Raw genomic sequence first — 10,647 nt, forward strand, 5'->3', positions numbered from 1 at the left:
CACTACCCTATTAATACTAGGCCTACTAACCACCACACTAACTCTATACCAATGATGATGTGACGTTGTACGAGAAAGCACCTATCAGGGTCACCACACAGTACCTGTCCAAAAAAGCCTTCGAGATGAGATAGTACTATTCATCATCTCAGAAGTCTTCTTCTTCGCCGGCTTCTTCTGAGCATTTTACCATTCAAGCCTCACCCCAACCCCCCACTTAGGGGGTCACTGACCACCAACAGGCATCACCCCTCTAAATCCCCTAGAAGTGCCCCTTCTAAACACCTCTGTATTACTAGCATCAGGAGTCACAATTACCTGAGCTCACCATAGCCTTATAAATGACAACCGAAAACAAACAATCCGAGCCCTACTCATTACAATTCTACTAGGCATCTACTTCACCCTGCTACAAATCTCAGAATACTTTGAAGCACCTTTCACTATTTCCGACGGTATTTATGGCTCAACATTCTTCATTGCCACAGGCTTCCATGGACTTCACGTTATCATTGGATCCACATTCCTTCTTATCTGCCTCATTCGCCAATTACTATATCACTTCACATCAAGCCACCACTTCGGCTTTGAAGCTGCCGCTTGATATTGACACTTTGTAGATGTTGTCTGATTGCTTCTCTACATTTCTATCGACAACCACAATTTTCCTAGGCACATTTTACCCTATCCACTCACCAGAACTATTCAGAACATGCTTTATTACTAAAACACTTCTCCTAACTTCCCTATTTCTATGAACCCGAGCAGCATACCCCCGATTCCGTTACGATCAACTCATACACCTACTATGAAAAAATTTCCTCCCACTCACACTAGCACTTCTCACATGAAATATCTCAATACCCATTACAATTTCCAGTATTCCCCCTCAAACCTAGAAATATGTCTGACAAAAGAGTTACTTTGATAGAGTAAATAATAGAGGTTCCAATCCTCTTATTTCTAGGACTGCAGGTATCGAACCCACCCTTGAGAACTCAAACTTCTCCGTGCTACCTAACACACTCTATCCTAAAGTAAGGTCAGCTAAATAAGCTATCGGGCCCATACCCCGAAAATGTTGGTCACACCCTTCCCGTACTAATCAACCCCCTAGCCCAACTTATTATTTACACCACAATAATCACAGGCACACTCATCACATCACTAAGCTCACACTGATTCCTCACCTGAGCAGGCCTAGAAATAAACATATTAGCCTTTACCCCAATTTTAATCAAAAAAACAAACCCCCGCTCCACGGAAGCCGCCACCAAATACTTCTTAGCACAATCTACCGCATCCATAATCCTTATAATAGCAATCATTTTCAATAATCTACTATCAGGACACTGAACAATAACAAGTTACACCAACCAATTCTCATCCTTAATAATAACAACCGCCCTTGCCATAAAACTAGGAATAGCTCCCTTCCACTTCTGAGTCCCAGAAGTTACCCAAGGAACATCCCTAACCTCTGGCCTACTCCTCCTTACATGACAAAAACTAGCTCCCATCTCAGTCATATACCAAATTCACCCATCAACCAACATCCACGTCCTCCTAACTTTCTCAACCCTATCTATTATAACAGGTAGTTGAGGAGGCCTCAATCAGACACAATTATGCAAGATTATAGGGTATTCTTCAATCACTCACATAGGGTGAATAACAATGACACTAATATATAACCCAACTATCACAGTCCTCTACTTGGATTGCAATGCAGTTGCAACCAAGGCCTTGAGTAATCTATATGTCGCTCTGTAACTGGGGTGGCAGTTTAGAGTTGTCCAGAATTGAAGGGAGAAAGCTGGGCTTTTTTACCTCCTCTACGGATCTGGGCTACTCTGGAGCAGGGGACAAAACTTGGGTGAGGCAACCTCACTTCTACCAAAGGCAATTCCTGGGGATGCAACTGTGAGCTCAGCGGCCAACAGTCAAGACAACTGGAGGAATCAGAACCTCAGTCCTGGTGAGGGATCTGGGTGGCGTCCACGACAGCATCCCATTAAATGGAAAACTGGCAGTACTATTTTTGGAATTGTGGATTTTACAACTCAAGTCTATCTCATTATCTCAAATCGATGTCAAAATGTTACACTGTGCTGGACCAGGAACTAGGATGCTCCAAACCTGTCCATGATACGTTCTCATAGCTGCTATAAACATCTCAAGAACCCACATGTGATTGGACCTGAGAGCCCAAGGAGGTGCTATTCTAACTGATATCTCTGCTGACCCCGGTAAGCTGGGGAGCTCGGCTGCAGTACACCAGGTGTCTGGCTAGGAAGTTGTTTCCATGCCTAGCCAAAGGTGAAGGACCCAGGGTGGTCGCCTGAAATGTGTTTGTCAGATACAGGTCATCATTTCTGGGAACCTTTGGCCTCATTCCCCACATCCCTCTGGCTCAAACGTGTGATGGTTTAAATCAAGATGCTTGGAAGCAATGAGAAATAACCCACTAGAATGTTTCTGCTGCTTCCCTTCTTGCCTACGGTCCCACCCTCTCCTGCACACATGCAGACAGACACACACAAGTACAGTACTGTTCTACCATATCCTTAATTTTACAGATCTCCCGCTGAAGGTTCTGACTAATGGTAAGTTATTTGTTCAGAAAGATTTTATGGCTCTCATAAAACGTCAATTACAGTTTTAAAATAACTTGTAGTTTTTCTGTAACATGATGCTGCCATCTTGGTTCCCAGAGGGTGTATTAAATTCAAGTAGCAATAACAAATCATTTAAGCAATAAATAAATAACCTGAGACGGAGCGTTGTTAAGAGTTAATAGTCTCCCATACACTCAATAGAGGTTGAGGCTCCACTCAATTAAAGTGACCCCGGGAGGGGGGGGCACAGGGGCCAAACTGCACCCAGTCGTTTTGTTGAAGGTATTCAACCCGCACACATTCATTTCCTTCTTTATGTTGTCTCTTTTCAGCAGGGAAGGCTCTCTGCAGTCCCTGGTTCCAGAGAACAATTACGGTACAGTCTCAGAGAACAGAGAGAAAGCTGGGGTCATAAATATGTTAAATGGGTGCGTGGGTTTAAGTGGCTTTGTAAACGAAACACGGAGGAAAACTCAGACTAATTAATGAATATGAAGCAGCGGGAAGGCTGGAGGTTTCTGGGGGACAGTCTTGTTGTGGGGTGAGGATGTGACATCTGTAGAATTATTTTCCTCCAGGAAGGGACACTTGCTTATTTCAAAAACTTTTTTTCAAGATCTCAAAGTGGCTTTGTGGAGAATATCAGATGTGGCAGAAAACATGCAAAAAGCATTTAAAAGTGAAATTCTCTTAAGTTGCAATTCCTCTGATCAAGTTATAACCTCAGCCCGAAAGAATGATCTTGCAGATTTTTAAAAAGTGTTATCCTTGTATTCTGAGAGAGAGACATCATGCTAATCTTGAAAAGAAGATGAATTGCATATTGTTGATACAGATTCACAGTGCATTCCAATATATAGACTCTCTCCTAATAAGTGGTATTTGTTGAATATTAAATTCCATTTGGATCAAATCAAGGATTAAGATTTTATGATGTGGCATTTCTGTAATGTTCTAAAACATTTCAGTTTCTCTGTTTGGAGAATTTACTATCTTTCCTTTTGTTCCTTCTTCACTTTTTGTTGAAAAAATTATTAGCACAAATATCTTATCTGCATGGGACGTTAAAGGTTCCCTGCATGCCTCCTATGACCCGTGTTTACCTACAAATGACTTCCAGATCTTCTGTGTGAGACAAGCCAGTGCTGGTACTCTGAAATGTCCCTGAACTTGGGGGATGCTGACACTGTAGGAGCCAGTCAGAGAACAACCACCAAACACAGGCCACAGCAGAGACGCGGATGGACAAAGGAGTCAGGGAGGAGAGACAGACTCGAACAATGATGGGAAACATAGACAGGCACAAAGAAAGACACAGAGAAAAACAAAAACAAAAACAAAAAACCCAGAAGCAACAGAAAAGTGGCAAACAGTAATACTGCTTCTAGGATGTGCCCAGACTTCCTTGTTTAATTGACCAAATGGCAGAGCTGTGAGCAAAAGATTAAATAGTTGATCTAATTTGATTGTTAAGATACAAAAATAAGCAGAGCAACCTCACCTTAAGCTGTTTCAGCGTCTTAGTTGCAATGATAAACAAACAAAACATTGCTAAATCTTGTCTATATTGATTCAACCAAGTCATTTTATTTTTATTGCATTTAAAGCTGAAGAATTATAATTCTTAAATGTAATTCATAAATGACATTTATTCTTCAAAAAGAAATAGTACATGTTTTATTGAACACCTGCTACAGGAAAGGTAGGGGATCAAGGCTTTGCACAAAGAATACAAGGATGTGTAAGAACTCTAATTGATCTTAAATTATTAAGGAAATAGATGGTCAAGGTTACATGATAAACATATGTCAAACTAAATGATATCAAGATAAGTCCTGAATAGTACAAGAAACAACAGAAGAACTCTCACAAGAAAAAACTCTTGATAAATTGCTTAATAAGGGATACAGATTATAAATGTTTTGAGGTCTGAAAGGAGAAGACTTGGGAGTTACAGTAATCATTGATTGTTCCATGGAGATCATGACCCGCTTTGGGCCTTCAGGGACCTCTGATTCCCTTACAGGTGAAAAGAAGAAAAGGATTTGGAGACCTTTATTTACATATTGTTTATTGCTATTTTTTGATTTATAAGGAACAATGAAATCATAAGCATATTAATAGTAGTATGATGTGAATTGTATTTTGTCTTAAATTTTCAACTTATGCACAAATACAAAGAGAAAGTTATCTAGGCAATCTTCGGGCTGCAATGAAACTATTCTATGGAAGAGAGTGATTCTGCAAATAGTTATTAAGCAAAAAAATGATAGTAACTCTCAAATACCTATCCCTTTTAACAGCATCTGTATATACAAACTATCAAAATACTATTTTATATATGGTCTTTGCTGTGTCAGAATGGAATAATGTCCTTCTCCCCTGAATACCTTATAGCTCTCAGAGCATGATTTAAACACTCAAATGTCTATCAAACAGAGAAGAAAAACAGATCCGTATTTGCCTAGAGTTGAGGATGGGAGCAGGGAATAACTGTTACCTGGGCACAAAGGAATTTGGGCAGTGATGGAAATGTTCTAAAAAATACATTGTGGTAATGATTGTACAATTGAATACATTAACTAAAGTCACTGAATTTTACATTGATTACAAGAAAATTTAATGATTTGTAAATTATAATTCAAGAAAGCTATCTTGTTTTAAGTGTCTACCAGGCCAGGGTGGTAATGTAACGCAATCCCAGGTTCTATGTTGTGGATGAAGATGCAGTCTTTTTGCATGGTAAATGTTTAAGAGTGTCCCTCAACCTCACTCAGATTTTGCAATCTCCCATATTTCATGAAACCCAGGATTTTCTTGTCCTATTTTTCATTTTCTAATTTTTATAGAGACGTGAGTATAGAAAAACATTGTTTAAATTAGAGGAAAATGACATGACAAATGACAATCCAAGATTTCTCACTGTGGAGCCTCAGTAGAGAGTGGTGGGGCCATAATACCTGGAGGGGTGTGTCCCGTGTCAAGGGGACGACCACTACTCAGCTCCATTGGTTGTTACAGGGTAGGGAGAGGAAGTTGCTGGATTTTCTACATCTCCAAGAGAATGTTATAATGAAATCTGATTTTAAGATGTTGGTTCAGACTTTTAAAACAAAACACAATGTGGTCCAAACAAAATGGGACCAATTCAATCGATAAGATGAAAATCCACAGCCTCTGCTTTATATTCAGAAGCTCACAGTGTAGTGCTTAATTGTGGATTTCCTAGTTTTGCTCACTGTTGTTCTCTGTGGGCTAATTGTGACTCTTCAGCTTTTTATAGTTCCTGGAGCTGGAGGTTGGGGTAAGGGTTTTGGGCCTGATAAATACATGTGTATGCATGTATGTGTGTGTGTACTGGTCTCAACCCCGTGCCTAGCTTTGTGCCAAATATATATGACAAATGCACAGTCAGTACTGTTGATTTCATTACTATAATCAAAATATCATGCAAATAAATGTTTTCTTGAAGGCTAGCTCAAATATGCATGCTACTTCACCCATCTAGTAAGATACAGTCTGGACTCAAACTCAAGTCTAAGCAGACATCACTTAAAATGACAATGACCTGTCAGGTTTTCCCTGGCCAGATCTAGCATACAAGAAAATAAAATAACATTTTTCTGTATTGGGCCATCATATGATTTCTGAAATGTGGCTGAGACTAGAGAGATTCTTACTAAATGTTGTTTCTTCTTTCTGGGCATACATAAAGACTACATTTCCCATTCTCCCTTGCAGTTAGTTTGAAGTCACTTGACTATATTTTAGGCATGCAATTTGAGCAGACATATTCCAGGACTGGCTTTAGAAGTCTCCTGCATGAATCTCCATACCTCTTCTCTTCCCATGCTGTAGCATTTGTGGAGGATATGTGTTAGAATAGAGTCATCACATGATGGAAGGAACCTGGGTTCCTGAGTCGCAGGGTGGAGGAGAGTCACAAAGGAGAGTCATCTGGCCTACATCAGACTAAGACAGGTAATAAATAAATATATTTGTGTTAAGCCACTGATATTTGAGGATTGCTTGTTATATAGCAACTAGTATTATTTATCCCGTGCTTTTTAAGGGATAGTCTGAAAAAAATTGATTACACATATAGGTGGTTCAGACCCTTCCGATGTAATTAATAATGACAGATTGCTGAATAATCATACAGTTTTCATAGTTAACAAAACTCCTTTGCACACTATTTTATTTAATGCTCACAACACAACCCTGTGAGGGAACAAGATGAGGCTTATCACCATTGGGACAGATAGGAAACTGGGGTGCAGAAAGGTAAAGAGAAGCAGCTGGGATTTAAACCTGAGTATTTTGAGTCCTTATTTAGCTTCCTGTTCATCTACCACTGTTTATGTTTAGCAGCGAATCCCCAAAGAGGTGGAAAGAATCCTTAAACTTGTTATCTAATTATCTTTTCATATTCATATTTTAATTGCAAAATTGCATGCAATATTGATGCCAAGTCTTCAACATGGCCTGGGTTCTTACACTAATGTTAATTATTATTGCTTCAATTAGGTTTCTGTAAAAAGAGAAGGGGTTGTGCAACTTCATCTACTGCATTTTATTCATATAAAAACTTGATGATGACATATAAAAACTTGGATTTTTATAGTGCAATGTATCTCCTGGAAAAGTATAAAATTCAGAATTTTTCATCCATAAGGTAAAATACATGGTGTATAATTATAAGTACAATTTGCCCCATTTTTGAATAACTTCTTTCTCAATTAGTGGTGTACACACTGACAAAAATTTCCTTTGCGGGGACAAAAATTAATAATATTTTATAAATATGATGCACCAAAAAATTAAACACTTTCAAAACTGTTTTTCACCAAAGAGAAGAAATAAAATACTAACAACGAATAAGCTCAAGGAATTTCCAAACTTTTATATTCTACGGTCCCACTCACATTCTATCTCTTTACTTTCCTTGTTCCCCTGTCTGAAATAGCACATTTTAAATCCATTATGATTCTGTCAATGTTTTCAGGATTGCACAGAGTGCAGCCTACTGTGTACCACACCTAGGTGGTTCTCAACCCCCAGAAAATGTTTGGCAATGTTTGGCAACTGATGCATTGTCACAGGCCTGCATATTCTGAAGGGTCCCACGTTTCATTTAATGCTCTGTGGCTGCCCCTTATCATTCTTAATAATTTTATCTTTGAACTTGGATTTTGTGAGTAAAGTCTGATGGGACAGTGGAGAATGTGCATAAAAAAGATGTAGAATATGTGGGGATGCCTTTTCTTGCCACCCCATTCACGTTTTAGTAGCATTCATGGTGCCCCATGAGCACAGAATGCTGGTGGTCTACTGTGAGTGGGAGTTCAGTAAGACTCAGAAGTAGTAGAAATTAAGAGAGTTTCATCTATACCAATGTAGCTCCACTAGGCTGTACTTTCTGCTTGAACCAGAGCTTTCTTTGAGTGCAGAAAAACACAAGCAACGAAGGAATCCTGTCATATTCTTTCTTATTCAGGCTATTTTCCTATATTAGCCGAGCACTTGTCCTGAAAATGATGACACAGAGAGAAAAGGAAAGATAGGGCAATGCATAGTTCCTTTTCCTTCCAGAGCTCCCCTATTCAGCAGTAAGCTGAAGGTAGAGAGAGTTTGTAGAACGTGTGCATGTTTTTATTTTCTTTTTTGAGATGGAGTTTCATTCTTGTTGCCCAGGCTGGAATGCAATGGCACAATCTCAGCTCACTGCAACCTCCACCTCCAAGGTTCGAGCAATTCTCCTGCCTCAGTCTTCCGAGTAGCTGGGATTACAGGCACACGCAACCACCAATCCTGGGTAATTTTTTGTATTCTTAGTGGAGATGGTGTTTCACCATGTTGGCCAGGCTGGTCTTGAACTCCTGACCTCAAGTGATCTGCTCACCTTGGCCTACCAAAGTGCTGGGATTACAGGCATGAGCCACCATGCCCAGCTCAATGTGTGCATATTTTGTGCAACATTTTCACTATTCTAGTAAGAGTGACATGCATGTGCATGTGTGAACTATGACATAGGAGTTGTGTCTTTGTTTGAGATGGAGTGTCACTCTGTCACCCAGCCTGGAGTGCAGTGGCGCATTCTCGGCTCACTGCAGCCTCTGCCTCCCAGGTTCAAGCGATTCTCCTGCCTCAGCCTCCCAAGTAGCTGGGATTACAGGCACACGCCACCCTCCCTGGCTAATTTTTTGTATTTTTACTGGAGATGGGGTTTCCCCATGTAGATCAGGCTGACCTTGAACTCATGACCTCAGGTGATCCACCCGCCTTGGCCTCCCAAAGTGCTGGGATTACAGGCGTGAGCCACTGCACTCAGCTATATCATTTCTTTATATGAGCTAAATGCTGTTATATTTGCAATTAAAACTGGGGTTCTGCAACATAAAGATAAACAGTAAAATTCATGCTAATAAGTTAAAGTTTTAATTTTTCTTTATTGGACTGACATTAAATAGCAAATAAAAAATATTAATACCATGGCAAGTCGAGAGAGAGATGGTGGAAGAAAGGAAAAGCTGCACGTTTCAGTACCTTTAATGTTACTTTTCCCCTGCTTTTTCAACAAGGAGTCTACATTTTCATTTTGCACTGCACCCTGAAAATTATGCAGTCGCACTAATGGAGACAGTTTTGATTGTCACAACTGGGATGGGGGATGCTACTGGCATCTAGCAGGAAAAGGCCAAAGATGCTGCTAAACGCCCTGCAGTGCACAGGACAATCTTTACCACAGAGCCAAAAATGTCCATGGTGCAAAGGTTGAAAAACCCTGTGGCATTTGGGTCCATTTATAACTTTTCCAACTAAATGTCCAGTCCCTTAGGTCATGGGCCACTGCTGCTTTTTCTAACTCGTGTAGCATCCAGTACACTTTCTGGCACCACTGGTGGAATGTTTAAAAAAGTGATCAGCCAGGACCGGTGGCTCACACCTGTAATCCCAGCTCTTTGGGAGGCCGAGGTGGGTGGATCACAAGGTCAGGAGATCGAGACCATCCTGGCTAACATGGTGAAACCCCGTCTCTACTAAAAATATAAAAAAGAAAAATTAGCCGGGCGTGGTGGCAGGCGCCTGTAGTCCCAACCACCTGGGAGGCCGAGGCAGGAGAATGACTGCACTCCAGCCTGGGTGACAGAGCAAGACTCCGTCTCAAAACAAAAAAAAAAAGAATCAATGCTTGTTCTTTAAAAAGAAAAAAAGGAATAGTCTTTCAATGTTCTTTGCTTGTTATATCACCCTCCGTGTCATACAGGCTTAGTAAACAATTTGCACAGCTTGCTGAAGACTTGTGTGCTTCAAGTCAGTGGTGAAGCAGGAAACAGAAGCCCTACCTCTGATCTTCAGAGATAGACTTAGATTTATTATTTCCATCAGAATTAATATGTAGCTGAAAAGGCATAATTGAGAATTGAAAAGATTTTACTACTGAAGTTAGGAGGCAGGCGTCAGTGAAAGGAAATATTAATTTAGTTCCTGACTTATGGGCACTGATATTGGGTGCTTCATATTTAATCCTTTGTTATAAATGGTTATTCTTTTTTACAATGTTTATTGTTTTTAATAATTTTTAATAAATGGTTATTCTGTTTTATAGGTGAGAAACTTGAGGCTCAGAGAGATTCAGTAACTCATCCAAGTTCATATGTCTAAACAATGTAGACTCAGGTCTATGTGACTCTGAAACATGTGACGCAGGATCAGGCCCCCCTGCAGTTACACTTCACCACTGAGGACTACAATATGAACCCTGAGGTTGAAATGCCAGTCCTATTCCACATTTATGCAGTGCCCCCACTGATGGGGGTACCACATACCCTGTCCAAACCAAGACACCTTTGAGAGTGAAAGGAGTTATTAATCTGTATGCTGGGACAATAGCATATTATTAACTAGGACTGCTCCAGTGACATGGGGACCTACTATGATCATCCCCAACCCCCAGGAATTTCTTGGAAGCGGGTCGCTTAGCAACACAAGGGAAGCGTCTTGGTCAGGGCATCTGCTTCCCCAGAGC

The sequence above is a fragment of the Chlorocebus sabaeus genome, chromosome 12 (genome assembly GCF_047675955.1).
Source record: "Chlorocebus sabaeus isolate Y175 chromosome 12, mChlSab1.0.hap1, whole genome shotgun sequence".
NCBI classification, from domain to species: Eukaryota; Metazoa; Chordata; class Mammalia; order Primates; family Cercopithecidae; genus Chlorocebus; species Chlorocebus sabaeus.